Source organism: Heterocephalus glaber, unplaced genomic scaffold, assembly GCF_053883595.1.
Source record: "Heterocephalus glaber isolate CG9 unplaced genomic scaffold, H.glaber_assembly_v1.0 deba00001729, whole genome shotgun sequence".
Taxonomy (NCBI): Eukaryota; Metazoa; Chordata; class Mammalia; order Rodentia; family Bathyergidae; genus Heterocephalus; species Heterocephalus glaber.
The window spans coordinates 14,968,097-14,974,863 of NW_028258440.1; the positions used below are offsets into that span (position 1 = coordinate 14,968,097).

General features: G+C 38.3%; 1 pseudogene; it reads right to left on the reverse strand.

Annotated features, from left to right (window-relative positions):
- Positions 1–421: 421 nt before the first annotated feature.
- LOC101713853 (acidic leucine-rich nuclear phosphoprotein 32 family member D-like) lies at positions 422–1,560 on the reverse strand (annotated as a pseudogene).
- Between the last annotated feature and the right edge of the window lie 5,207 nt (positions 1,561–6,767).

Below are 6,767 nucleotides of genomic sequence, written 5' to 3' on the forward strand. Positions count from 1 at the left end.
CAGATTATATATGTAAATATATATACAGTGTATGTATATAAATTTATATATATATATATATATATATATATGTATTTTTTTTTACCAAAGAGTAACGTGTATATTTCATTTAAATTCTTAAAGATACTTTTTTGGGGGCAGTTGTTACTTATAATGTCCTATTGTTTAAAAAATCATTAAAAAGAAAAGCATGAAAAAACAAACCCAAAATCTTAAGATTTTATTTACAAAGCTTTTTTGTTGTACAGGAAGTAAAAATGCTATTACAATCTCCGTGTATCTGGTAGCCACAGATGGTTGACTCACTAATCACATCTATCTATGCTATAGTGAGAGTCTTACACAAAATACTAACAACACTTAAAATTTTGTTGGGGAAAATGTTCCCAAGCTTGGTGATGGATTACCAAGAGGGCCTAAATGGAGGAAGGTGAAATGTCAGAGGAACTACTCTTTGGCTCTTTGGGTGGATAGGTGTCCTGGAGTTTTTATCACAGCTACCTATTTTTTTTAAATAGCTACAAAATCCATGAGCAGTCCAACCAATACTGAACAGTTCTGTTTTTGCAGGTTATTTGGGGTCTTAATCATCTTCTCCTTCATCATCTATTTCTCTCTTTTCACCTTTTCTGCTTTCTTCCTCCCTTTGTCCTCATCTTCATCCCCATCCTCTTCATTTTCATCAATTTTTCATGTCCACATTGTTCTTCCTCACTGACTTCATCTTTGCTTCCTTCTACATCTTCATCTTCATCCTCTTTTTCATTGAACTCTTCTCCTCACCATTCTCAACTTCCTCATCCTCCTCATCTTCTCCTTCTCCATCCTCCTCCTCTTTATCTACACCCTCCACCCTGTGTCTGAGTCCTGGCCTTCCTGGAACTCTGTGTCATAGCCATCCAGGTAGCTTAGTTGGGGCAAGAGTTTGAAGATGCTCTCTCAGTAGTCATTCAGGTTGGTGACCTTACAATTAAACAGATTCAGGCTTTTCAGACAATCCAGTTTTTTCAAAGGTTCCAAGGTGCTGATATCTTTCAGTTTATTTCCAGTTAAGTTTAAATGTGTGAGATTTGGAAGTTTTTCTGCTAACATATCCAGACTTCCAAGGATTCTATTGTCACCGAGCGCAAGCTTTTTCAATTTAGGTAGCTTGGGGAGACTTGAAACTAAAATCAGGCATACATGTATTAAACTGAGGAACTCTCTAAATTCACAAATTCAGCTGTTAAGCCCTCAAGTTTTCCATCATTTGACTTGCAATTGTCCAAGACAAGTTCTTGAACACCTGCCGGGGTCCAGTTTCTCAGCTCCATGTTTCCCTCATTCCCCCTTTTCAAACTTAACTTTCCACCGGTGGGGGGGATTCAGAGGGGAAAGGTGTCGCAGCCTGTGCAGGAGGGCCAACAGAAGGGCTCTGCTCATGGCAGTGGTGGCAGCCAGCATGTGGCTTACGAGAGGACTAGCGAGCAGAGCCCCCAGAGCCAAGTGACACACGGACATAGGGAGAAACCACAGAGGGAAAGGAGGGCTGAAGTGTATCGTTATAAATTTATGTATTTAATTGCTGCAAATGAATGTAAATATTATATACTTCAAAGATATAACAATAAAACTAATACAAAAAGAAAGAAAACTACAGACTATTATCCCCCATGAATACAGATGCAAAAATCTTCAAGAAAGTATTAGCAAATTTAATTCTGCAGTATAAAAAGAATAATAAAGCACAAACGAATGGTGTTTATTCCAGGAATGCAAGAGAGAGGCATTATTGAAAAATGAATTAATCTAATCTTTCATATCAATAGTGTAAAGAAGAGAATCCACATGAACTCATCAATTATTCCAAAATATTTTTAGTCAAAATCCAGCATCTATTTATGATTATAACCCTTACAAAATAGAAATAGAAGAAAATCCAATGAAAAGCATCTATAGAGGATTGAAAATGGTGGGATGAAACCAGCAATAAACATAGCCACATGGAAAACAACAACTTGGTGGAAAAAAAAAAGAAGAACAAGTAGATCTCTGAGAATCGATAGGGAGCTAACAGGAAAACTAGAAACTACATAGACATTGGAGAAAAGGAGAAAAATGCAAGGAAAAAGATGAAGCACTCTGGAAAGCTAACCCGGGCTCCTGGGAATGGGGACCTGTCTGCTAACACTAGGTAAGCCCAAAAAGGGTCAGCAACTCCAGGGAGGAACAGTGGACTGGGCCAGCAGCATAAGCCCCAAGAAAAGCCAATAGTTACACTAAACTGCAAAAATACTGTGGAGAGTTTCTCTGAAAGTGAACTTTAGAAAAGATCTAACACTAATACCTTGAACTCTTTAATGAAATCAATAGGGAAGCAGTACTCAAGTCTTTCCTAGAAGCAACTGTTACACTGATTGCAAAACCAGAAAAGGATCCAACCAAAAACTAGAGCTACAATCCAATCTCTTTCATGAACATACATGTAAAAATCATCAATAAGATATTGGCAAATAGAATGAAGCAGGGCCGGGGATTTAGCTCAGTGATTCTGCCGCCTGCCTTGCAAACACAAGGTCCCAAGTTCGATCCCTGGTACCGCCCCCCCCCAAAAAAAACTAACAAGTACAATGCAGCAAATCATCAAAAAGATCATACATCACAGGCAAGTCAGCAGACCCTGTAGCAAGGTCGCGAGCCTAGCCGAACACGTCCATCCAGCCTGGCTCAGACAGGCAGGTCTACGGATGCCATAGGAAGGTCGTGAGCCAGGTGGAACAAGCCGATCCTGCCCGGTTCAGTCAGGCAGGTCTGCGGACGCCATAGGAAGGTCTTGAGCTGCACAGAACATGACATTCCAACAAGCACCCCAGCAGCAAGCCACTGGACCACCCCGCCGCTCCTCTGGCCTCTTCACTGTACTGCCACCTGGTTCCACACTACAAAGACACAGAGGACACCGAACCACCAGGCCAATGTACTGGGTAAGTTGGAGTCATCATCACATCCCATCAGGACGGGGGCTATCTTCAGGGGAAGGGGAACTGGAACCTGCAATACAACCCTCCAGAGTTGAACCCTACAGGAGGACAGGAAGCTCAACTTGGGACTTGCAGCCAGAAATCACCCTGAATCTTACAGGTCTGTGACGGGCTTGCTGAGACTAATTGACAGATCACACTGCTACCCACGTTGTCTATTATGACAACAGAGACACACCCTGAAAAAGGCCCTTCATTTTCATTTTTATTTTTTATTTCCAAAATTAGTATTATTGGTTGGTTTTTTTCTCTTTTCTTTTCTTTTTCTCCTCTTATCTTTAATTTTTTTCCTACTCTTTGCAAATATTTGTTTTTCTCTCCTTTATTTTTCTTTTATTTTCTTTTCTTTTCTTCTTTCTTTTCTCTTTGCTTTCTCTCACTTTCTTACACTCACTCTCTTGCTCTCCCACATTATTCATCTTCCCTTTTTGTCCCTGTTCTAGCCCTCAATCAGAGTTCTTCTTGATTTTCCTAATATTCTCTTTTTCCTTCTTTCCTGTGTACTCGGGCCTCACTGGTAACCTTCCCCTATCCTTCTACCTATCTATCCCTCCCTCCCCAACCCCTTCTAATTCCCCATCCTGAAGGGTAAAGCTGTTATATTGAAGAGTTTATTCACTATATGTTGGGTTGGTCCTCCATCTTGATTTAATTCACACAGCTAAAGGTGATAGATTAATAAGTGCCACAAAATGTCATTTTTGAAGATGTACTTGATGCAATGGTGTTGCTGATTGTATGACTTGGGCTAAGGTGTTGTTATTGATCTAGTCAGTGATCCTTCCTAGTATAAGGAAAATGAGATAGCCTTAGAGTCATTAGAAACTCAAAACTTAAAGACCAGCTATATCTGGAAGACACCTCTGAGAAGCAGTCATTCCATAAGGGTACTAATTACAAGCAACAAAGATACTTACAATAAGCAACTTCAAAGTATCAACCCAGGAACTAAACCAAGGACAGTACCAAAAACAAAAATGAGAAGACATTTAAGCAAGTCACAAAATCAGACTTCCACCCCACAAAAGGCAATTTCTGGGGAAAATGAGGTGGAAAAGTCTGATCATCAACCACCTGGACACCCTGAAGTGATAGCACAGGAAGTAACAAAACAGGTGAATGAGGCTCTAGAAAAATTCAAAGCAGAAATAATCTCCCAGATATCTACAGAGATGGTGAGCAGAGTGAAAGACATGATTAGAGGAACTAGAACAGAAACAGATAAAAAAACAGATGAGCACAGAAACATGCTGGAAGCCATGAATACACAGCATAAGAAAGAAATGGAAACCATGATTGCCCAATATAAGAAAGAAATAGAATCCATGAAACAGATTCAAACAAATATTCAGGAGAATAAAAACTCCATTGAAACCATGGAGAGCAGATTAAGGGAATCTGAAGATAGAATATCAGATATAGAAGACAAGATTCCAGTTATGGATCATGAAAACAGGGATGTCTTAAAAATAGTAAGGGATCATGAGAAATCAATCCAGCAGCTGCTAGATGATGCAAAGAAGAATAACATAAGAAGGATAGGAGTCCATGAAAAAACAGGAGAAAGTACAATTGACATAAAAAAACTGTTCACAGAAGTAATAGTAGAAAACTTCCCAGACAGAGATAGAGAATTGGACATACAGATAGGTGAGGCATATAGAACTCTACCTAGCCACAATCAAAAAAAATCTACATCTAGACATATAATAGTCAATCCCAGAAAGTCAACAGAAAAATAAAATCCTACAAGAAGTTAGAGAAAAGAAACAAATAACCTACAAAGGAAAGCCCATCAGAATCATGGCAGACTTCTCAAAACAAACCCTCATGTCAAGGAGAGCCTGGAGTGAAGTATTTCAAGCCCTAAAAGAAAATAACTTCCAACCTAGGCTGTTGTATCTTGCAAAATTATATTTCAAAATTGATGGGGAAATTAGATACTTCCACGACAAAGAACACCTGAGAAATTTCATGAACACCAAACCAGCACTACGAGCAATTCTAAACAATATCCTAGAAAAAACCAATGAAGGCCAAAACTCCATGAAGCCCAACAGAGGGAAGCCAACAGGCAAGGTAAGACACTAAAAGGAAAAGGGGAAAAAATAAGAAATAGAAGAGCCAACAAAAGTAAAACATCATGACAAGGATAAATCAATATCTATCACTTATAACAATCAATGTTAATGACCTCAACTCACCAATCAAAAGAAATAGCCTGGCAGAATGGATTAAGAAGCAAAATCCAACAATATGCTGTATACAAGAAACACATCTAACACAAAAAGAAATTCATAGACTGAAAGTGAAAGGATGGAAAACAGTTCTCCACACTACAGGAACCCAGAAGAAAGCAGGGGTAGCAATCTTATTTGCAGACAAAGTAGATTTCAAACCAAAACTAATTAAGAGAGACAAAGATGGTCACTTCATTCTTGTGAAGGGAACAATCCAAGAGGAAGAGATGACAATCCTAAATATATATGCATCAAATATGAATGCCACCAACTATACAAAACAAATATTAATGGATATGAAAAAACAAATAAGCACTAATACAAGTGAAGTGCGGGGCCTCAATACCCCACTATCACAAATAGACAGATCATCTTGACAAAAAATTAACAATGAAATTCTAGAACTGAAGAAAGCTATTGAACAAATGGACTTAATAGATGTTTACAGAGTGTTCCATCCCACAAAATCAGAATACACATTCTTTTCGGCTGCACAGGGGTCATTCTCCAGAATAGACCACATGCTAGCTCATAGGACATGTCTAAGTCAATGTAAAAGAATTGAAATTACCCCCTGTATAGTATCAAACCATAGTGCAATACAATTGGAGATCAAAAACATGAGAAACTGCAAAACTCCCACAAACACCTGGAAATTGAATAACATCCTCCTGAACAACCAATGGGTCACAGAGGAAATTGAAGAAGTTAGACAGTTTCTACAAGTAAATGAAAATGCTAGTACAACATACAGGAATCTATGGGACACAATGAAAGCAGTTCTATGTGGGAAATTCATAGCAGTGAATGCCCATATTAGGAAAACAGAGAGAACTCAGATAAATAACCTAATGCAGAACCTCAAACTCCTAGAAAAAGAAGAGAATAACAATCCCAAAGCTCACACAAGAGAGGAAATTATAAAGCTCAGAGCAGAAATCAATGCAATGGAGACTAAGAGAATGATACAAAAAATGAATCAAAGAGTTGGTTTTTTGAAAGAATAAATAAAATCAATAAACCTTTAGCCAACCTTATCAATAAAAGCAAAGAAAAGGCTCAAATCCATGCAATTAAGAATGTAAAAGGGGAATCAAAACAGAACCAGCAGAAATCCAGAGGAGCATCAATACCTATTTCAAGAAACTGTACTCTAACAAAATGGAAAACACAGAAGAAATGGGCAGATTCCTAGATACATACGAATTGCCAAAGTTAAATGAAGAAGATATAGAAATTCTAAACACCCCAATTATAATGAGTGAAATTGGAAATGTAATAAAATATTTACCAACAAAGAAAAGCCCAGGTCCTGATGGCTTCACTGCTAAATTCTACAAGACATTTAAAGAACTATTGCCATTACTCTTTAAACTCATCAAGGAAATGAAAGGGAAGCAATACTTCCAAATTCATTCCTGGAAGCAAGTGTTACTTTGATTCCAAAACCAGGGAAAGACCCAACCCCAAAAGAGAACTACAGGCCAGTCTCCCTAATGAACATAGA